General features: G+C 42.5%; 1 protein-coding gene across 7 annotated transcripts in view; it reads left to right on the top strand.

Moving 5' to 3' along the window:
• Window positions 1-24335, top strand: part of IRF2 (interferon regulatory factor 2) — an 85218-nt gene that overhangs the window by 17409 nt on the left and 43474 nt on the right. Inside the window, exon 1 of one of the 7 annotated variants that reach the window (XM_070499936.1) lies at window positions 11877-12339. The exons of the other annotated variants lie outside the window; for them this stretch is intronic. The gene's annotated coding sequence lies outside the window, so the exon portion shown is untranslated. Of the gene's footprint in view, window positions 1-11876; window positions 12340-24335 lie in introns of those variants that run through there. 7 annotated transcript variants of the gene reach the window in all.

Consider the following 24335-nt stretch of genomic DNA (forward strand, 5'->3'; position numbering starts at 1 on the left):
TTATATGGCTAGATAAAGCAGAATCAAGCCATTGGCCAGTGAAGACCACAGTTCCAGAAGTGATTTTAGAGGTCTGTGCATCCCTTCTAGAGTAACCCCATGGGCCACATGGAGTTGTCTCAGATTGTAGGGCAAGCAACAGTGCTAAAATGACAAATTTTGGGCCAAATATATACCTTTTCTTTTCTAAAAGACTGATTCTTAATAAGTGTCACGTAATGAGCATCAAACAACATGTTGTGTTGTGGTTATTGCTGTTTTTCCACAATTCTTCCACGTTCAGTTTGGCATGTAGAGTTCACTTGTCTTTTGCATCGTCATGAAGGGAAAATGGGCCCTTAATTTTGAACATGCATCATTTTCTCTGTCTGTGTGTGACTGTGTGTGTGTGTGTTTGGTCAATGAATACTTCAAGTTGCCTGGAATTAAAGAATAATTATCGTCCATGACAGGACTCAAAGAAACAGTGGCAGCAAGTAGTGAGTGCATAAATGCATGTCTAGTAGTAATTTTTTTATTATGAGAAAGTTACATAAGATAAAATGTACTGTTATAGCCATCTTAAGTATACAACCCAGTGACATTAAATACATTTACAATGTTGTGCAACCATCACCACTATCCATCTCCAGAACTTTTTCATCGTCTCAAATAGAAACTTTGTGCCCACTAAACAATAACTCCGCTTCCCCCAGCCTGGACGACCATTCTACTTCCTGTCTCTATGAATTTGACTCCTCTAGGTATTTCATATAAGTAAACCATACAATATTTGTCCTTTTGTGTCTGGCTTGTTTCACTTAGCTGTTTTCTAGGTTCATCCATGTTGTAGCACGGGTCAGAACTTCATTCCTTTTTAAGACTGAATAATATTCCCACATTTTGTTTCGCCATTCATCTGTTGATAGGCACTCGGGTTGTTATTACTATCTGGCTATTGTGAATAATGCTGCTATGAACATTGGGGTTAGGCCGTCTGTTTGAGTCCCTGCTTTCAATTCTTTCAATCCAGTAGATCATATGGTAACTCTATGTTTAACATTTTGAGGAACCGCCAAACTGTTTTCCACAGTGGCTGTACCATTTTACATTCCCACCAGTAATGCACATGGTTCCAATTTCTCCATATCCTCATCAAAATTTGTTCTTTTCTTTTTTGATAATAGCTATCCTAATTGATGTGAAGTGGTATTTCATTGTGGTTTTGATTGGCATTTCCCTAGTGGCTAGTGATGCTGAGCATCTTTTCATATGCCTCGTGGCCATTTCTGGATCTTCTTTGGAGAAATGTCTATTCCAGTCCTTTGCCCATTTTGGAATGGTTACTTGGTTTTTTTGTTGTTGAGTTGTAGAATCAAGTCATTCTTTCTGTGGGTTCCAGAATGATGTGCTAGTATGGCCTGAAGACTAACAGAGATTCTCCCTCATTACAGTACGTGTAACATGCGGCACAAAAGCATTTAAAAAATTTTGAGATGCTGTAAAGCAATGAAGCACCTACCGAGGAATTAAATTCTACCGAATGAAGTAAATCAGAGTGGATTGGTAAATGGGGAATCAGATAAAAGTACGTAACCTCATAATACAGAATTGGAAGTTTCCTTAGAAATTATAGTCTGCGCCTTCATTTTTTTAGCTGGAGAAATCGGGTGAGCTGCCAGGTTCTTGCAGCCAGATTAAATACTCAGTATGTTTTGTTGAACTCTGTAGGAAGGAATTAAATTTTTTTCTGTTGTACTTTTAATCCTAAAATTTCTGATAAAAAGAAAAAGATAGCAGTGCTGGAACACGGTAATGAATTAGTTGCAGCGGCTGCTCCTATGGTACCTTCCATGCTGGGGCTTGTGAAAAAGACCCTAGGGTTCATCACTTTTGTGGTTTAGGATAAAAGTGAGTGAAAGCAGCCTCAGAATAGCATTTAGGGGCGTGGGAATTCAAATGTAATACATTCAATAATGGTTCAATACTACTACTTGAGTGGATGAAAAAATTTATTACTGTAATAACAGATCCGTTAAGTAAAATGAATAAAAGCATCTGTGTATTTATTGTGAATTATTGACAGAATGAGAAACTATTTATTTATATTATTATATTATATGCAATATAAAACATTTTATAATATATAATATAATAAATATATTAAAATATATTTCATATTATACATATATTTATATTTATATTATTATAAGAGCTATAGTTGGTGAAAAATGCAGTGAAATATCACAACTTTACAGTAGCAAATTTATTGTCAGGTTACTTTTACGGTCTGCTCAAATTTTTCATTTCATTTCATTGAGTCTTTATTGAATAATATAACCTGGCAAGATAACATATGGATTATAACCAAGAGTGAGTTGTAAATAATTAGGAAGAAGATACATAATGTCTGTGTTTGACATAAGGCAGAGTGATAAAAAGAGTTGCAAAAATTTGTATTCCCTTCAGGCTTGGGGCCAAGGATAAAAAAAAGTGCTTAAAATTAGCCTGAAGTACTATGAAAACAAATATGATAATGGTGAAATTACGTTGAACACTCCTTTCTGCAAACAAATATTTTATTTTATTTATTTTTTTGTGCTGAGGAAGATTCACCCTGAGCTAACATCAGCTGCCAGTCTTCCTCTTTTTGTACATGAGCCGCAGCGTGACCTCTGACAGATAAGTGGTGAAGGTCTGCCTGTGGAACCAAAGCAGCCTCAGAAGGGGTGTGCACCAAACGTAACCGCTATGCCACCCGGCTGGCCTTGCAAACACATATTTTAAATAAAACTCCGAGAAGAGTTAATTCCTTCACTGAGCATTTTTGAACCGCTGTGTGTGAAGCCCTGTGCTGTGGAGACGTAAAGTTGAAAATCTCATGTTCTCATCATTTCGAGAGACACGCAGGTAAATTACCATCTGTAGTAACAAAAAGAGTGACATGTGTGCTTAATAGAAATGCAGCAAGCAGAAGGCTGGGGGAGAGAAGAGGAAGGAGCTGTAGCTTTGACCGGAGAAGCTGGGGTGTGCTTCACCACTGACCTCCCACTGGCCGTAAGGAGGAGGGCAGTTACTCTTGGCAAATGAGTGAGCGGGGCGTCTTTGGTTGAACGAACAGCAGAAGCAAAGACATAGACTGGAAAATTCTTTACGCTCTTGGTGCCCTCAGAGTTCCCTGGTGTGGCGGGAGCAGACAGATCAAGGGAGTGTCCGGCTCGGTTCCCGGTGGCCCCGACCCCTCAGGACACGTGTTCCTGTGTTTCCAGGAAAGACTTTGTTCTGAGGAAAGAGCAAGCTTTTTGGGAGGAAGGTTCTTGAGGCCTTGGAACACTTTCCCCCTTACATTTAGAAACTGATAGATAATGGCTGTTAGCAGCTGGGAGTGGCAGAGCTGTGCACCTGCCTCCTCTGAGAGGAGCGACAGGGAGGCATGCATTCATTGTTCAGAGACACGATGGGCATTGCAGACTGGCCGGATTGCGCTGTGGGCAATTCCCAGGCCTGCCTTTGAGGTGCTCTCGTACATTTCTGGGAGGAAGTGATGCGTTGGTACAAAAATATTTTTTGTACTCTCATTTGGTTGTTTTGATTTGGTTTATAAAGAGGGTGAAGTGATTATGAATAGGTTTCCAATACTCAAGTGAGAAGGAGAAAGGGACGTCATCTTTAATATGGATGAGAAACCCAAGTTCAAGAGCCAAGACAGTGAATGGCAAGGGGCCCCAGAACGACACCTCCCGCAGCACAACTTCTTCGTCTTGTCGGCTCGAAGAGTGGTTGGGATCTCAGTGTCACCTCAGCAGTGAGACTGGCCATTGGCCCAGCAGGTTCCTCCCTACCCAGACATGAGGAGCGCTTGGCCACGTTCTCTGAGTGATGCCCGTGGAAGACCATGGAAGGGCTGGTCCATGGAACCTTAGGGTAGAGCCTAAACTACAGGGACTCAGGAAGCTAGTGCTGCAGTGGTACCCTTTATGCGGGGGGATACCTTCCAAGACCCACAGTGGATGTCTGAAACCGTGGATATTACCAAACCCTATATATACTATGTGTTTTCCTAACTAATGGGCTAACGGGGATGTTGGGTATACAGCTTGGATACGCTGGACATAAGGGTGATTCATGCCCTTAGTGGGACTGAGAGGGATGGCATGAGATTTCATCACACGACTCAGAATGGCATGCAAATTAAAACTTATGAATTGTTTATTTCAGAAATTTTCCATTTAATATTTTCGGACCAGTTGACCCTAGGTAACTGAAACCCCCAAAAACAAAACCGCGAATAAGTAGGGGCTAGTGTATTGGTTGTACCACGTTGAGCGTTCCTCCCATATGCATCCCCAAAGCATGGCTGAGGTGAAAACCGCGCCACCATCTGGCGCCGAGCCCATCTCAGCTTGGTTGACTGGCTGCGCCGATAGCATTGCATAGGTATTTGTTGAGCTCTTCACCTCCTTGTAGGAATGAGATCTGAAGATCTTATTCAAAGGCCCTAGATATTTCTGTTATATTTCTATATATCATGTTCTACATCTATGATCATCGACTGCCTTTTTGATCTGATTATAAATTTTGGAGTATAGTTATTTGTTCCTTAGAGGGCTCAGCAAAATGACTTGCATATACCCAGTTCTCAATAAATGTTGGTTGAATTAAATTGTAACGATTGACCTCGTTCTCCATTTGTTATTTCCTGTCCAGACGACAGACCTATCCCAGTACCTTAGAGCTAATAGGGCTCACGTGCTGTGTTTCCTAGTAAGGAACGGGACCAGACAGAAGGTGGGAAGCGGGTCAGCCATGTGCTTCCAGGGGTTTACTGGGGGCTTTCCCCTCACGAGTCAAGAGGGACCCTGATTAAGGTACAAGGACAAGTGGCGCTCTGTTAATCAGCCAACCTTAGGCAAGTCTTCCAGCTGTTTCTCTACCACATCCACCCATATTCCCTGGGGCACAGCTTCTCCATGTTACTAATATTTACACGCCGTCCACACTTCCTCCGTCTTGCCTTGGTTGTTATTCTTCCTTTTGTTTGGAATGTTTTCCTTCTTTTCCACCTGAAGATCTCTTAGCTTTCCAGGCCCAGTTCAGTTGTCCCCTCGTCTTTGAAGCCTTCCAGAGTTGTTTCTTCTGGGCTTTTATATAATACAGTAAAACTCCTCCCAAATGCCTTCCAGAAGATTCACCTATATGAAATGCGGGGTCACCTTACTGTGAGGCTATGAAATCATGGGGGTGAGTCTGATGCAGAGAAAGAACCAAGAAGCAAGGTGTTGAATGCCCAAGTTCCGCTATCGTGGGATGTGTTATATATGAGGTACATCAGCAGAAGTTTTATCATCCTCGGTTTGTTTCTCTAGAATCACCTTCAGGATAAGATGCCTTGTTTTAGAGTCGGTCATTTGTGTACCTGCTTCCATCGTTGCAGTGTAAACTCTTTTGAGTCCAGAGATCCTGTTCTCATCATCTTCGTAATCGGCCACAGAGTAATGCTTGGCACATCCTGCTCTTCACAGCGCTTGGCTCAGTAAGATTTTTTGGATGAAATGTTGCGTAAATGTGATTTAGAAGTTTGTTAACATACTTAGCTCGATTCACCTGGCAAATGTCATGAAAGTAGTAGAATTATTCGTTTTTAGGTTGCATGCTTTTTGCAGTCATTTTCCCCCTCTGCTTGCTTATCACCTGTACTTAGTAAGTTTCACCCATCACAGCTTTTCCTCCCCATCCCCTGCCCCCAGTGGGTCCTCTAGAATAGTCACCCAATTTCTTAGCAATAAATAATTACTACATATCAATGTGCAAGGTACTGTACCTGATATTTTGGGAGATTTAAAGATGAATAAGATGAGATTCCTGCTCACCAGGACTTTACACACAGATATGACTGTTTTCAAGGCCGTGAAGCTGTGAGCTTTGGTTATATTAGAAGATGGAAAGAATCAGGATAAGAAGTCAGAAAGGTGAGGTGGGGCTGAATTATGGTGGCTAGGAGTCCAGATTTTATTCAGTGGGCATTGTGTAGCCACTGAAGGATTTTGAGCAAGGTGATAAGATGTTTGGGAGGATTAAGCTGCCCAGCACTGTTCACGGTGGAGACTACAGTCATATTCCAGAAGATGGACCCTGGGTAGCTTCCTGCTCCTTGTGAGCCAATCTGGCCTTGTCCAGTCTGCTGTTGGGTGGAGTACTGGCTCTACTATTTGACACTTTCACTGGGGAGGTCTTAGGGGGAGATCAAAGCAATCATCCCATACTTTTCCTCCTAGTATGAACTTCCCTTTATCCATGTCTTTTTCACAGTAGCTCTGCCAAGTTGCTGTTAACATCTCTGTTTATAGATGAGGAAACTAAGATTTGGAGAAGTTAGAGGCTGAGTGGTGAAGTTCGAATCCGGATGTGCTTGACATGACACCTGGGCTCTCTCCAACACATTCTGCTTCAACAAGGAGAGAAAAGGTCCTGGAAGGGGTTGGCTGAAGGGAAATGGGGACAATACAGTGGATGCCAAATCCAACTTCCAGGTACCATTTGGGACTTGTGTAGTGGCAATAAGTATCTTGTAAAAATATTTGAAGACCATTTTGCAGTTTGCAAAGGAGAGACGCGTTCTTGCTTCCGAGGTATTCCTGTACTTTGAGTAGGTAGCAATTTGGCTCTCTTTTTCCAGTTAGAATTCACTGGTAATCAGGATGTCTCATCTCAGGAATAGAAACAAGCTTGTGAAAACTGTAGTGCGTAAGTTTATAGTTTGTGAGTTGGATCTCAGCCTGATTTGAACATAAAGAGTTGAGTTGGATGGCTCTGTAATAATAGTAATAATGGGTAAGGTTTATTGAGACCTTCCTAGCAGGGGGGACAACTCAAAGGAAACTCCGAAAGGAGAAGTGGCAGCAAGGAGGCCGTCAAGGACAGCCTGGTGGATATGGAATGAAGGAGGGGAATCATTTATTCTCATCCAGGGGAAAAGATAGACAGTACCCTTCAAGGTCAACCTCTCACGGAGCAAATGATTTCAGGCAACTGTCTTGGGAAGGTTTCCAACACTCTTCCAGTAATGGGTTTGAAATCAGATGGCAGTAAGCAGTTTTGTCATTTTATGCAAATAGGTTTTCTTAGAAGGTTCCAGTATGCTGGCCCTTCTAAGAATCTCTGTTTTTTGACTTTTCAAACTTAAGTACTGAAAGCATTGCCATCTCTTCTTTCCTTATGTCCCCTTGGCTTTTCTGTATTCCAGGTGGGACCAAACATACCCACTGTAGGTCTGTAGAGTGTGGAAAGCGAGTGGAAGGTATGCCTTGACTTGCGTGATAGAAGCAACTCAGACAATTCAGGTCCTGCCCATGTCCTGCCCTGCTCCTCCTCCCCAAGCCAGCGTGTGTGTGTCTCACGTATGCACTTTGTCGTCCATACTTTTCTCGCATGCATCCTTGTATTTAACTTTTTTGCACTTTCCCTGTGTCCTGGAGGACTAAGATCTCTTTTCCAGGCTACTGCTGACTCACATAGCTGGCTCCAGGGAGACCAGCCTATTCATGGAAAGAGGGACGGTCTTAAATGAACTCTTCACGTAACTCCCAAAAGGAGAAGCTCTGCCTTCCAGAGTGCTTTACTTCTGTTCTGCAAAGGCGGTGCTCAGAGGACGTGCTGATTCAGGGAAAACAGGGTCGCTGCTTTTCCCATTTTCCATATGGAAAGAAGGTTTGCACATGCAGTATGAGCCTCAGTCCATATGCTTTGAAATCTGTCCATGAGTCTTGCTTTGCTGAATTGTGCAATCTGATGCCATCTAGGTACTGGAGTCTGCCGCCAAACACACCCGGTGGTGCCAGCGTGATTTCAAGTTGATGAAATATTTTTAAAAGTCAATCTACCCTTTTAGGTCCTTATTGCCTTCTATGAAACCTTCTAGAAACTTCTTTAAAAAGGTGATGGATTAAAAGAATGCTCTTAGATTTTTAAAATTTACATGTATCTGGAAAGTTATTTATCTGTGCAACTTCACACAACGTCCTCATCGTCTTATTTTATTTGACAAGAAAGAATACTACATTTATACCTGCAGCAGATTGAATGATCATTGTAAATTTTTGTTTTTTTGGAAGACATTTTTCACACATGATTAAATTGCTTAGGAAACATTCCTAGAGGTAACATGACTGGGTCAAAGGATGTCACTTATCAAATTTTTGATATCTATTGTCAAGCTGCTGTCTGGAAATTTTGTACCTGTTGATACTCCAACCCATGCTACATGTGAGATGTAAACATTCTAAATGTTTTACATATTTCCTCACGCAATCCTCACAAAGCCCTGTGAGAACAGAGAGGGTCAGTAACCTGCCCAAGGTCACACAGCTAAAAAGTGATGGAGCTGGAATTTGGAGCCAGGCATCTCAATTTGAGTCCACACTGTTGCCTTTTCTGCTCTGTTACTTCCATGGCAGCCGGTATGAAAAAGTTAAAAAGGGCGTGCTCTGATGAGACTCTTACTTCCTTCTGTGAGCCCCTGGGTATGGATATGATCTCTTCTTTAACCCTCATTCTTGATGCATCAGATAGAGAGGTGCAGAGTGACTTTCCTGAGGCAAAACCTTTGGTCTTTACATTCTTTATGAAACTGTATAATTCGGAAAATGTTCTTTAAGAAAGAAGCAGCAGTCACTTTGGGGAGCCGGCCCCTTTCCTCGGTTCTCCTTGCCCCCTCTTCTGCTGGCTGCAGGCTAGGAAAGACAGGTGACAGTGTTAAATCCTTACCCCCATAACTCTCCTTCAAGTGTTGGTGGGCCCCGTGCCTGCCCGTCAAGGGTTCCTGTTGTTGCCAACATCCCCGGAGAGGGGATGTCAGACGGAGTGTGAAGGTTTTACAAAGTTTGCTTAGGGTCTTCAGGTTTTCAATGCATGCTTGTGTTTGCTGCTGGATCTGGTGAGAGATCACACACACACACACACACACACACACACACACACACACACAATTGTTTTCATCAGTGCAGCCCTGGAGTTATGCAGGGTCAAAAGACTTCCTCTTTTAGGAACAGCCCCAGACAGCTCACTTATTTTCTTGTTCCCTCCTTGTTTGTGGGTGAGTTGTATTCTTAACTGCCCCTCCCTCAGAACAAAGACCGAACGAAACAGAAAGTGTTGGGAGATGCCACGAAACTGGCTCTGTGTTTTCTTTCTGATCTGTAGGCCTGGGGGACTTGAAGGTTGGTGTTCCCGAAACGTTCTTGACAGGAGGAAGCAACTGTCGGAACGAGTGTGGTCTCCAAGTAAAGCTTGGGAAACACACCCTGTTTTTAGTGTTTATGCTTGAGGACCCAAAGGGCCTGGTAGATGGATACTGTCTGCTCAGGGTTGAGGCCTATTTTGGATACTCAGGTCTGTGATAATGCAGCTCAGTGATGGAGAGTCAGCTTTGGCATGGGCTCGGGCACAGCTTTCTCTTCTTAAAATGGGAATAATAATAATACCTGCCGCATAGGGTTATCGTGAGGGTTAAGTGAGAAAATGTATGTAAAGCATAGGGTTTAATACCAGCTACCTCATAGGTGGTCTATAGTCTTTGCTGTCGTGGTCCCTACCACCATCATTATCTCCTGGGGAATCAGGAGAGCACTTTTTTGGAGGCAAGTTTTGACTTTTTTATGCATATATTTGTATTCAGGTTGGTGCATGCAAATGTAAATTCTGGTATAAGTGCCTTGGCCTCACGGGAGGAAGGTCTCTGGGGACCCCTTCACCTTGACCATCCTTTCTTCACACTGCCAGGAGGACGTATGTGCCCAAGGATCTCTCAACTGAACTTCTGCTCAAGTCCCACAGATCCTAAACTGTTCACTGTGTCTGGTACTTCTCATATGGCAATGATAGAGCTGTCCTTTCATTCAAAATTACTGTAAGTGATTAAAAAATGGAGGAGGTAAACTTTCCAGACGATTCCTTGCATGAATTTGCATTCGTGCCCCTATACATATTTAGTCTTTTCTTTTTCACACGATGGTCTCCACAGAGCAGTAGGGTTTATATTAAATGGGAGAGTGGCCCCTATGCCCATTTCAGTGGATGAGGGAGTTTTCGTTCATACGGCATAAACAGTAATCAACAAACAAATAAACTTGATTTAACTTGATACTCACAAAAGTATTCTTTGAAACAAATTTAATTTTTGAAATCAAAGATTTAAAATATTATAGGAGAAGGGGCAGTGTCATTGTAAGAGAACTCTAGAGAGGATATTTTAAGGAAATCTGAATCCTAAAAATTTTCTTATTTTATAAATACATGTTTTATGTATTAGATTGGTTAAACAAAACATGTATACATATTGTTAGGTAGACCTAATGTAAAGGCAATAAAAATTTTGAAATGGCTACTTAAGATTTCAAATTTTATAAAAATATTCAGCAAAAGTATTTCTCCACTTTTTAAGATGCAAAAGCAGTTTGCATTAAACTTTTTCATTTCAGGCCTAAAAATGTGCTGTTACTCACTAATTTAAGCATAGGGCATGCCAGATTAATTTAGAATGTTAGCACAATTTAAAGAAGATGCTGATTCTCCTTGTATAACATGGGAACAATCATATATTCCAAGGATAGAAATAACTTGAAATTAATTACAGATCCGAAATCCCTTATTTGCAATCCAAAAAGCTTTGAAAATTGAAAGTTTTTATCATGACTCATTTGGCAGCGTACTCTGCCCTGATTGGCATGAAGCTATTCATAGTTTTTACTAGTCCCAGTTCGTGTGAATGTCCATATTTTACTGCAGAAATATTACTGTATTGGATGAAGGGGTTCTGCTCCAAATATTGCTGGGGGTGTTATGTTCTGTATGGTGTCTGCACCCTGTTATTTCTCTAAAATCCAAAACCTGCTGAATTCTGAAACGTATCTGGTCCAAGCATTTTGAATAAATGAGCAACTATCTCCTACAACCAGAATACTCTCACATCCTGGTTTTTCCGGGGACAGTCCTCTTGACATCTAAATGGGGCAAGGTATAATTATAGATAAGGCTGAATTCACACTCAAAAGTGTTCCATTTTGGGCAATGAATGATATGGCCCCCATACTGACCATCTGTGAGTTCTTGGTAATGGACAGTGTGATGCTGACGGGCATCAGTAAGTTTCTAGTGAATGCTCATATAAATAAACAAAGATTCCAGATCATATCTTGAAACCCTAAAATAATTTAAAGCATTGTTTATAAGAAATAATTTTTTAAATGTATAGCCTACTGCTTTCTTAGACAGAATGCCCCACAGCATTTATATACACCTTTTTTTTTTTTTAGCGGCATATCATCATTTTTCTCATTGTAATTGCTTGTGTGCCAGCCTTCTTTTACTAGGCTGCAAGCCCCACCTTTCTTCCCCCTTTGATTATCTTTGATGCCCGGCAACACGGTCAGTTCATAGTTTATTTATTAAGCATCAGCCTTGGCCACACTAGGCCCTGGGAACAGAGTGGTGAATGCACAGAATTGGTCTTGGCCTCATGGAGATTCTTGTCAAGTGGGGCAGACAGATTTGGGGACCTGGTCTCCCCTGGGGAGACTAGGGAGGCTGGCTGAGGAGGTGATTTTGCAGCTAAGACCTGAAGAATGTTAGAGTTACCCAGTGAAAGGGGTCGCTCTTGAGACTAAGGGCCGATAGGTGCAGAGGCCTTGGGGCAGACCCACTGGCTGGAGTGAGGACAGCAGGGGTTATGACACTGGAGCCAGTGCACGTGACAACAATGGGCTTTAAGCTGGTGATACTTGTACTTTTACTAGAGTATTGTGGCTGCAGGCAGATAACAGATTGGGGGTGGGGGTGGGGCAGAGCAGTCAGTATGGCCGCTTGGTACCAGCTTTGTTGAAGGAAGGAATTGTTCTTGACCCACGGGTTTCGCTTTCTCTTCCTACGGTGTTAGAGTTATTCTCTTGGAGAACAGTAAATGTGTGCTCTGCTTGTTCCTTTGCGGCCAAAGTAGTTACTGAAATCGTCAGCCAAGTTGGAGCAAGGAGAACAGAAGGTTATTCCGGCTTCTGAATTCTACAAGTTGAAGAAAAGTTGTAAATGAGAAACAAAAAGCAAAACCCTTACTCACGGTGGGCCTTTTTTGAGCCAAGTGCTTGAAAGGCTGTGGGAGTAGGAACTATTGTCATGAAAGAAAATGAAACTATGCCGGGAATGCCGGCTTTGGGGGCTCCGGTGACAACTTGGAGCTGGCCCGAAAAGTCCCACAGAGAATACGGTGGTGTGGGGCCTCTGAAGGCTGAATATTGAAAAAAATGCCATCCGTCGCAGCTCAGGAAGGTGTGCTTCTGACTTCTTTCCTTTGCTGCCGACTTGACCTGTGAGGTGAGGCTGTGTCACTTGGAAACCAAACTTGTGTTTTAAAATTTAAATAACTTCAATTAAATATTAGTATAGAAGTCTGACTGGAGGTAAGTCTTTGATGCTTAAACCTGAGAGCCTTCTCTAAAATATTCAGGCGAGCTTTTTGGTCGGCTCACTTGTAGTTTTGTACACAACCTACAATTTCACTGAATTATGGACCATCCCACCTCGTCTTCCCCAGGAAATGAGCTGTGAGGCTCCTTGTTCAGGTAATTGTTGCTTGATTACTCTGCCCCTTATGGATGGACCGATAAAGTGATTGATGGGGTGCACTTCATACAGTCGTGGTGACTGCGTTAAGAAAAAACTGCCAGTAGTTTAATTTAAGCACCACAGAGGGAATTTTCTCGAGTTTGTTGTATTTGCAGAAATGCTGTCATTTCCCTCTCTGGGCCGTAAATCACTTATGTACTTTATTGTCTTTCTCGCCAAGTCTTTTCCTTTGCAACTAATCTCAGACTTACACTAAAGTTGCAAAAATAGTACAAAGAATTTTTTTTGTGAAGTTTTGGAGGGTAACTTGCCAACGTGACATCCCATCACTCCTGAATACTTGAGGGTGTGTTTCCTGCACACAAGGACACTCTCCAACATGACCACAACATGATTGTCAGAATCAGGCAATTGATGTTAGTAGCATCTAATCCCACAGGCCCCATTCAGGTTTGCCAGTTGTCTCAATAATGTTCCTTCCTGCGAAAGAATCCGATCCAGGCTCAGGGGTCATGCATCTTTAATCTTTCCTTAATTTTCATGAACTTGACATTTTTGACAATTACAAGCCAGTCATCTTATAGAAATGTCCATCAGTTTGGGTGTGTTGGCGGTTTCCTCGTGCTTAGATTCAGGTTGTGCATTTTCTGCAAGAATATCATAGACGGGATGCTCTGTTCTTCTAATTGCATCCTCTCAGGTGGTGTATGACTTTGACTTGTTCCTCCTTTACTGGTGGTGTTCATTTGATTATTTGATTGAGGATCTATGTGTCAGGCTTCTCCATTGTAAAGCTACTCTTTTTCCTTTTGTAATGAAAAATATTTTGTGGGAGGTGCTTTGAGACTTTGTAAGTGTCCCATTTCTCATCAATGTTTTACCTACTGGGTTTAGCATCCATTGATGTTTCTTGACTGAATAATTGCTGCTTCCATAGCTGCCAAATGGCGATCTTCTAGTTTCATCATCTTTCCACATTTATTAGTTGGCATTCTACTTTCTGGGAAAGCTTTCTCTTCCCCCTGTTTACTTTTTCATAGATCTCTGTTTTGTTCAGTGGGCTGTAACACATTTTTATTATTATTTTGATGCTCAAATTGTCTCAGTATTAGCCAGTGGGAGCCCCTTCAAGTTGGCTGCTATGTCCTCTTGATGTGTTCCCAGTATTATTTCAGCACTTCCTTGCTTTCTGGCCCAAAAAGATGATTCAGGCTCATCTTTTGCTTCCTCTGTCCTAGCCTTGGAATAAGCCATTTTTCCAAGAGGGCCTGATTCCTTTTAGTGGAGAGTGGTATTTAGAAACGAAGATTTGGGCACTACATGCTCTCATCACCACTGGCGTATTGCTGTCCCCAGACTCTCTTAGTGGACGGGGTTAGGGAATATATGTACTATTTACAGATATACTGACACACACATACTTTTTACATCAATAGGTACTTCTGTATTTATCGAGATGTATGAAAAACCATGAATTCAGTCCTATTCCAATCCAAAAACCAGTGTCATTCTAGTTTTCTTTCTATATTTGAACTTCCTTCTCCAATAGTGAGAAACCTGGCCCCCTTAATGTATTAATTCATTTAATAAATTGCCTATGTGTATCCAATCTCACGTCCATATGGCCACCCACCACAACGAGGATGCCCTCCTCACCTCACTCCTTGGCTCCTATACTCTGGACAGGACTGCTGCCCTCCTGTACAGGAGCCTATGTGCTCTGCTTGGGCCCTGACAGCCCAGTCTGGGCTGCTCTCTTCCTCCTGTATTTATCCTCGCTGCCCAACGTGGGTTTCAGTACTCCACAAGCCAGGTGCTGCTGCCTCTTCCCACCCAGCTGGATACCTTCTTTATGCCAATACCCCACACTGGGATGCCTCTGCCACGCTCCACTAATGTCTACTATGTTAAGTTTGCTAGGGCTGCCATAACAAAGTACCATAAACCTAGTGACTTACACAACAGAAATTTATTGTCCTACAGTTTTGGAGGCCAGAAGTCTGAAATCAAGATGGCGGCAGGATTGGTTCCTTCTGCAGACTGTAAGGGAGAATCTGCTCCATGCCTCTCTCCTCGCTTCTGGTGGTTGCTGGCAAGCCTTGGCCTTCCTTGGCTTGTAGACACATCACTCCAATCTCTTTCTCTGTCTTCATATGGCCTTCTCCTGTCTGTGTCCAAATTTCCCTCTTCTTTTAAGGACACCAGTCATATTGGATTTAGGGCCTATCTTAATCCATTGTGACCTCATTTTAACTTGATTACATCTGCAAAGACCCTATTTCCAAATAAGGTCATATTCACAGGTTCTGAGTGGACATGAATTCTGGGGCAACACTATTCAATCCAGGATATCTGCTTTGCTCAGTTCCACCTACTAGGCTTTTGAGCTAAATCAGTCATAAAGGGAGGAAGGGGGGGAGGGAAGGTAAAAGGAAGCTCTCAGTCATTTTGAGAAGAGTGTTCTCTGTTGCCATATTGTTCTTATTTTCTAGTCTAAAATTACAGTGCTCTGCTGACATCTGGGCTCTTGGAAAACTGAGGACTTGGAGTGAGCACAGGATGGCACTCACTGTGATGTCGTAGGACTTTACGATTCCTCATGGGGACCGCACCCCTTAAGACACTCTGTGCTGTAAAGTATTGCAACCTGTTACTCTAACTGTTCAGGAAGCTTCCTCACCTGATATGGAGCCACGAGGCTTGGGGTGCTCCCCTCCTCTTGCTGCCCAGTTCTGGGCCAAACAACTGTGTCCTGGTGCGCCCTGGCAGTCCTGTACTAGGCGGTGCTGGCTGCCTCCGAGAGTCAGCTGGAGTGCGAGTGGGGGTGAGCTCCGACTGTCATCAGCGCTGTCCAAGAAGAGAGCAGTGTGTCAGCGCTGGGACTCGAGCCATGGGGAAGCCATCCACGGCCCAGCATGTCTTAGATGTTTGTTACCCTCATGGTTGAAAATCGACCCCCACTCTGCTTTTTTTCACTTATTAACTTGTATTATATTCTGAACTATATTGAATTATTTATTATTTATATAGAATATATAAAAACACATCCACAGGGTATATAATTATATATATTAGCTACATGAACATATATATTCTGAACATTTTTTTGTACAAATACAATATTCTCGTATAGTTGCAATATTCCATTATTTGAGTCTGCCGCATTTTATTTAACCATCTTCCTACTGGCTGGTACTTGGATCAAATTAAATTTTTTGCTATTACCAATAATGCTCTGTCGAACATCCTTCACCATAAATTTGTGCCTGCGGGAACTGTTAATTATTAAATATCCAGTATTGATCAGATAGTAGGCTAGGCACTTTTCACATCCTCTTTGATCCTTACCACAAACCCAATGAAGTGATCCTCATTTTACAGGTGAGAAAGCTGAGGATGAGGATCTTGGGTTCTGCTACCCCTGCTTTTGGTTCCTGAAGCAGCGCCCTGGGGAGTAGCCATGGTGATACTCCCAAACCTGAGTGGCTCCTACAGTTGTGGAGAGAGTGGCAGAGACTAAGGAATCTCTGAGTTTTGAGGGGAATGGCAGGTTGATTTCTCATTTAAGGTCACAACTCCCCAATCCTAGTCTCATATAAGGTATGGTGATAAGGAAGTGGCACTAGCCATAGGCTCACTCCTTGCCCAGTTGTGGTGGACACGGGCCTTCCCTGGTCTCCACTCTGCCCGTGGATGGCCATGCTGTCCAGGAGTCATGGTGGCTGTCGGACCCTGAGTGATGTCCTGCATCGTGGCCACCATCCTACTCGATGATAAATAAGGACAGTGCTAGGCCCTATGGAGATCATAATCATTTTTTAGGAAGTTCCAGGTCAAATTAATTAGCCAAGAGTCAGACAAGATCGATAGTCATTAATATCCAAATATTCCTCAGGGCTCTCATATCAGTACGAACAAACGATTGTTGTGGTAACAGTTGAGTCTGCGTTGGTCAGGTGAAGCCTTTTTGGAGGGTGGATTTAAAACTGGCCCCTCGATTCCAAGAGAGAAGTGAGTTGGTGTAGAGCCGTGTAGAACGAACAGGGTGCTGAGCGACTTCAGCTGATTGGAGCGGGGCTTGCGGGCATGGGGGTTTGGCTCTTGGTAGAGGGCCAGATACTACAAATGAGGGGGAAGCAAAATGGCCTCATAGCCAAGAGTTTGCTCTTCATACACAGGGCAGGGGTGGAAACTGACAAATACCCAGAATGCTTCGCTCGTTAGCCCTTTCAGATCCTTACAGAACTGTTAATGTGAAATTAACATTAAGATGATGGAGCATCAGCTTTCTATGGGGCTTATTTGTGTTCCTGGTATAGTTCTCCAGGTTGATCAGTAATAGGCCGGGCAGGGAGCTCTTTCTTCTCCCCTGCTTTCAGAAGACCCCCTCAGGACGAAGGTGGCCCATGCTCTGGGCCAGGTGACCCTGCCTTATGGCAGAGGGAGACACTAAAATGAAACACCTGGAGAATACATCCAGGGACTCAAGAAAAAATACCCACCCTGGTTCTTTCCTGTTGCTTTCTTAAAGAGGGGATGGAGGTGAAGGGGTGGAGAGTGGAAAAATATTTTTATTTTGGAAGCGGGGTTGGGGAAATATTGTTTTCCTAGTATAAATTACAAAAATAAAGCTCTGCCTGGACAGGATATGCAGTAGGTCTTGCTGATTTCCACCAGCCAGGAAGGTACTAAAAGGGGCAGGAAGCGTGAATTACTTGAGTGGGGGGCCAGGGAGGGGTGTTTGGGAAGCTGCTTTCTACTCATCAGGCCCAGTTCCAGTTCCTGCAGCTTGAGCGTGCTTGGGGTTCTCCTGGCCCCTTCAGCACAGGCTCCCAGTGCAGGTGCTGTGTCAGACTGGGAAGCATCGGGTCCTCGATGCCTCTTTAGGTGGCCTCAATTTGGCCTCATAATCCAAACTGAGTAAGCGTAAGACTCCTGTTTAAATCGGAGCGCTACCGCTCAGCAGCTGTGTGACCTTGGGCTAGTTATTTAACCTTGCGTGCCTCAGTTTCTTCATCTGTAAAATGGGGATTTTGGGTAGCTCTTACCTTACAAGGATTGTTGTGAATCAAGTGAACTAATAGTCATAAAGAGCTTAGAACTTGCCTAACAGCTTTAAGCACTTAATACCCGTTAGCAATTGTTAATGTCATCATGGTGTAGTGTGGATACCATATACTCTGTACCTGCCAGCTGGTGGTGTTTTTGAGGGCTTGCAGGTCTGGACGTGGAAAAGGATTACTCACACAGAAGCTCCTCCGCTTACCAACAGGTTGCCTTCCAAAATTAAGCTTGCAGAGTGTCAGGCCTTTCAAAACCAGGCTTTTCTCAAAATAGAGCAGTTTTGGTATTAGGTGGGTGATCTGCCTCTTCAGGAACTCCCTGGGGGCTCCTATGCAGATGCTTTGTTTTTACCAGACACCTAACCCCTCCCTGTGATTGGGAAAGACCAGAACCGTCCTTGAAACTGTGTGTGTATCTTTGGGGACAAATGGTGCCTCATTCATACTGGCCACATTTTAGGAGGCTAGTGGCTGCCTTGGTGGACTGGGTGGATATTGAACATGTTCAGGATTGCTGGATAGGGCTGGTCTGTGCTAATCCGGTGCCTGTTGCATGCAAGGTATAAGACTACATAGTTCTACATATTAACATATGTAGCAATGCTAACTAGGTTTCCAGCTGGGAAGGAGTGTTTGTTTCAGTGGCATAAGGCACATAAAAATGAAACAAAGACTACAAGGCAGCATAAGATACATATTAAAGGCAGTGTGTTTCATGAAGTCAAAAGAAGTTTTGAATTGGCCAGGATAGGCTTTGTGGAAGGGATGGCATTTGAACAATCTGTAAAGGGGTGGTTGGCTATTTCCAGGCTAGACTTTTCTGCTGAGCTCCAGCCTCACATATCTAATTGCCCACCCATCATCTCTTTTTGGATATCCCAAAGATATCTCAAATCCAATAGACCTGAAACCAATCTCAGTATTTCTCTTCTTAAACCTTCCACATCCCCTGTTCCAGAGAGTGTGGCCTTACCACTCCCCTGGTCTGAAGAAGGGAAAAAGGAGGTCACAGAAGTCCAGATAAGATTGAAGGGGGAAGGGAGTCAGAAATTCAGATAGAAGAGCATGGTGACCTCTGTTTTTCTCTCTGAGGTTGGAGGCAAGATCATTTGCTGGGACTGATCAATGTGCAAGAGAATTAGCGAGTGTGAAGGTGGAAGCTCTGAAATCGCTTCTGTGGGGAACAAGAACAGGAGCTATGAGTCTCTGCAAAAAGATCTGCAGAGACTTTGAAAGCTCAGGTGAGGTGGTAAACCAAATAAACCAAAAATCGATCATGGTATTATTATTATGACTGGGTATCTTTCAGCCCAGTCATGAATTTTTGCCGCATGATCAGACAGGAGGAGAAAGGTAGACCCATTTGTAGAGGAGAGGTGGTAGGGCAGCTGTGTTGGGGAGCGAATGGGGCCAGAGAGTGGCCATTTTGGGGAGAGGGAGCAGGGAAGCGGACTGTAGGGTTCTGAGTCCTCTCTCGGAAAGGCACACGCGACATAGACGTCACGTCTTCCATGTATTTTCAGGCTTACTCCCTGGATGGAGAACTCCTGTTCTCTTTAGGCTGCCCTGAGAACTGTTTCGTAGAATGACCGTTGGGTCACCTGCAGTACTGAAAACCAGTTATATTTTGGTGCCTTTCGAGAACACACGTGGAGGCCATAAGTCAGTTTCTCTGTCAGCTTGGGGTTGCAATGATGCAGCACAAGTTGCTATCAGAGGTGAAATCACCCTGTTTCAGGTGCCACAGTAGTTTGTGGTCAGAGGCAGGGAAATTTTTGTAAAGTAGCAATGGTAATATCTTCTAAAAGGATGTAGAAAATGTGCCTGATAAGAAAATTGTGGGTAGAATGGCGAATATGCAAAACTGTAATCTGGACGATTCTCAGTATGGGAAACTTGTTCTGTGGTATTTAAAGGCATTTGAGAATTTTAATTTCATATGCATTTATATTCCATTCACGATGAAATCTATTCACCACTGGCCTCCCTGTTTTTCCATGACTCAACTGGAGATGTTTATTAAATGTGTGGGATCTGGAAGGCCATTGGGCTAATAGGTACTAAATGGTTGTGATACCTACACTTAGCTGCATATCAAAATTACCTAGGATAGTAAAAAAATTCCTGATTCCTAAGCCCTAGAGATTTTTATTCAGTAGGTCTAGGATGGGCCTGGGGAATCTTTTTTTTTTAATTCCCCTGGTAATAATGTTGCACAGGCAGTTTTGGGATGCTGGTATAGTTAACTAGAAAAGTATAAAAAAGTATGACTATAGGTTATGATATATTGAAGGTAGTCATTTGCAGCAATCCTGCCACATCATTCAAGGTTGGGTTCTTGAAAAATGCACATAGTAGGAGAACTCATGGTTGAATTGCTTAAAGCCTTGAGAAAAACTGGGCTAGAGACTACAATCTTTAAATGACTCTATGCCATACATCTTTTTAAAAGTTCAATAAAATGAAATGATGAATGAATGAAATAAGGGTTAGATCAGTGATACAATGGATATCATACAATTGATTTCCATTGCTCACTAATTCTCCTGAAGTTTAACAAAACTTTTTAAAACTGGTTTTGCATTGATGCAGATAATGTGTACACTGACAGGCAGGCTTTTTTCTGTGTCTGGCACCCTCTCCAAATGTTAAATGTCTTTCTGATTTCATGACTGGTAATTGTTGACTTCATCCTCCAGGGCCCCACCAGAGTATGTAAAGTGATTTGAATACTGTAGGCAGAGAAGGATTAAGTATAGCCAAATGGGTAGGTCTCAGCCCCTCACTCTAACAGACAGAGTCCTATTATCTTCCCTGTAAACATGATATTTTCGTGCCAAGCACATGCCATTAGACTTCTCTTCAACGTTTCACTTCTGTCTTCCGAGAGTCAGTACAGTTCTAAGTGTTTGCTGCTTCTCATCTTCCTGTACCTTCTCTTCTGCTTTTGACTTTCCACCATTACCTCCTCTCTGCCCGCCACCGACATGCTCACACACATCTGTACACACACCTGGGAAACAGTTCAGCCTAGTGCAATGCTTTTTATACTGTTGACCACAGTAGCAGTATAATAGAATATAAGATTGAAACCGAAGTTTAATGAAACAATGCTTACTCTGATTTGGGGACTCTCATAGTTTGTGTTCTGTGTTCTTGAACAGTAACACTGAAGTGCCCATCTTCAGCCAGTAATGCTGATCTTAATCCAATAAGTTGATTTCATGACCCTTAATGGGTTGCTACCAGAGGTTTGGTGTAGAGCTTTCTGGCATATTCTTCCGCGTCCGGCAGATCTGAATTTGAATCCTAGCTTTACCACTTAATAGCTCCGTAGCTTTGCTAAGTAGCTTCATTTCCTCATCTGTATAATGGAGATAAGACACTATGCGTCAGAGAGCTTGTTTGAAGATTAAATGAAATAATGCATGAAAAACGCTTGGCCTAGTGTCTGATTCCTAGTAAGCACCTGAACAGATGTGGTGATGATGATGATGTGATGATGATGATTTTCAATTTTCAACTCCAGCTTCCTCTCAGGTCACATAATTTTGAGCTGAAATTCTTACTCTTGCTGAAAAGGTACACAAAAGTCAATGTGAGGAGTATAGAATGCCATGTAAGAGGAACTTGCAATTTGGGAAGGATTACTGTATGTCCAGGAGAAATTACTATTAAAAATCTCTATTCCTATTCCTCCAAGTGTATTGCTACTTGTGGTCTTGTTGTGCGTTCCCATACCCACCATCCTGGACCAGAGATGTAGCTTCTAGTTTATCTCCTTGCCTCTGTTTGCCCCTGTGTAGAGTGCTGCTTGGATCATGAGGGTGAAACACGGCTATTCTCATGTCATGCGCTCAGAAGTTCTAGTAGCCTCTGTCAACAAGCTCAGTCTCTAGCTGAGAAAGACCTGGGTTCAAATCTTGGTTCCTCATCTAGAGGCTTGGATGACTTGGACATATCTTTCTTTTTTCTTTCTTTTAGTTACCTTTTCAAGCTATACTTTTTCCTCATCTCTAAAATAGGGATCATAATATTCAGCTGATTAAGGCTGTTGGGAGGGTTAGAGATGATTTAGGTAAAATATCCAGTCCGTGCTTCTCACATGCTGGCTGACTCTTACGAAGCTCCACCCACATTGGTGCCTAAGTCAGTAGCTCTGCTCACATCAGCAAACACATCTTCCTGGGTCCTGCTTTGGCCATTGATGCCAACCTTTCACCTTGTCTGGCTTGCTTGCTACCTTCTCTCTGCTTAGGCGATCCCTCCCCATCCTGTAAGCTCTACCTTTACCATCAAGCCTCCCCTTACAAACCCATCTAATAATGATTTATGTATTCCTTAGGAACTGGGCCACTTAGTTGGCAATTAATCATAGACTGTCTTCCTATCGCTATTGCAGTCTTTTATTATTATAATTATAATATTATTAGTTAATTTTATATGATTTATATCTCATATCCCCAGTTAACTTATTAATTCCTGAGGGTGGCAATCACATCTTATACATCTTTGAATCCCCCATAGCACTTAGCACAGTTCCTTGTAATAGTTTGCGTTTAAGAAATATCTGTTGATACGCTGGATGACAGGATACTGCCGACAGTATGTGTCATAGGAGAAGAGTGTCCAGTGGTTAGAGTTGTGAGAGAATGTTTAATGGATGAAAATAGATTTGAGCTGGCTTTTCTTAGGAGGGTAGCATTTTTGTAGGTTGGAAGACAGTGGGCACGTGGCTATGGAGGGAGGGCTGTTCGTTGACAAGAGCCTTCACAGACAATTTAAAACAAATGATACAGCTGCAGAAGAGATGGGGCCAGGCACTGCCTATGGTGGGCTTCCGCAACACAGACTCAAACTCCAGCCCTGTTCTTAGCATCTTCGTTCCCATACATTTGCCTTCACTTGCCCAGTTATGACCTGTTTCCTATGACTTTAACTGGGAACTGATGAGCTGTGCGACTGCTGACGGAAAATTCTCTAAGTTTTTCTCTGATGCCTTTATTTCCTCTTCATTCCTGAAGGAAATATTTGCTGTGTATAAAATTTTTAAATAGTTATTTTCTTTCGGTCCTTTAAAGACGTCTTTCCATTGTCCTCTGTCATCCATTGTTTCTGTCGAGTAGTCACCATAAGGCTTCTGGGTTTTTTTGTTTTTTGAAGGTGATGACTGTTTTTCCCTCTGGCTGTTTTTAGGATTTTCCTCTATATTTTTGGTTTTCAGCAAGTGTACTACAGTATGTCCAGGTGTGACTTCTTTTGTATTTTTCCCTTTGGGATTTGTACTACCGTCATGCATTACCCAACAATGGGGCTACATCCTGAGAAATGTGTTGTTAGGTGATTTCATCATTGTGTGAACATCATAGACTGTACTTATACAAACCTAGATGGCATAGTCTACTACACGCCTAGGCCATATGGTACCAATCTTATGGGACCACCATCACATATGTGGTCCATTGTTGACTGAAACCTTGTTACACAGTGCATGACTGCAATTATTAAATCTGTGGTTGGAAGATAATTGGTCGTTGTCTCTTCAAATATTGCTTCTGCCTCATTCTTTATCTTGTCTTTGTGGAACTTCAAACTAACCATACTTTTGACCTTTTTATGTCAAAAATAAAATCTCCTATGGCTTTTATTTTTTTTAATATTTTCCACCTTTTCTCTCTAAGTGCTTCATTCTGTTTATTTTCTTCTGACCTATCTTCTGGTTCACTTATTATTTTTTTCTGGTGGTGTCTAATCTATTGGTAAACTCATCCATTGAGTTTTTAAATTATTTATTCTTCAGTTTTAGAATTTCTATTTTTTTATAGTCTCCACTTCTCTGCCAAAATTTTCCATCTTGTCTTTTATTTCCTCGAACATATTAGGCATAATTTTAAAGACTGTGTCTGAAAACATTTGATATCTGTACAGTAGTCCTCTTTAGTCCACAGTTTTGCTATCTGGGTTTCAGTTACCTGTGGTCAATTGCAGTTCAAAAATATTAAATGGAAAATTCCAGAAATAAGCAATTCATAAGTTTTAAATTGTGCGCCATTCTGAGTAGGATGATGAAATCTTGTGCTGTTCCACTTCATCCTGCCTGGGATGTGAATCATCCCTGTGTCCAGTGTATCCACCCTGTATATGCTACCCACCCGTTAGTCACTTAGTAGGTTTCTTGGTTATCAGATTGACTATCACAGTATTGCAGTGCTTGCATTCAAGTACCCTTGTTTTATTTAATCATGGCCCAAAAGTGCACGAGTAGTGATGCTGGCAATTCAGACATACCAACGAGAAGCTATAAAGTGCTTCTTTTAAGTGAAAACGTGAGCGTTCTCGACTTAATAAGGAAAGAAAAAGAATCATACGCTGAAGTTACAAAGATCTAGTTTTATCCCATACCAAGCTTGGAGGGAGCGGTTTCCAGGACTTCCTTTTCCTAGTTGGGTCCTCATCTTCAATTCTTGTCCCACTGAAGTGTCACAGACCCTGCTCAGCTGCTATTCTCTGCATCCTCCTCTTCTGGAATCAGCAGATGCCCCTAGACTAGAGAAGAACCGCCCCAAATGGCAGGCTTGACCTTCCTGGGTTTCTTTCTTCTCCCAGATCTTGCCTTCCTAATTCTGTACTACCTTGTTAGTTCTCTGATGCTTTTAAACATATTTTTAAAGACATGATTTG

The sequence above is a fragment of the Equus asinus genome, chromosome 27, assembly GCF_041296235.1.
Source record: "Equus asinus isolate D_3611 breed Donkey chromosome 27, EquAss-T2T_v2, whole genome shotgun sequence".
Taxonomy (NCBI): Eukaryota; Metazoa; Chordata; class Mammalia; order Perissodactyla; family Equidae; genus Equus; species Equus asinus.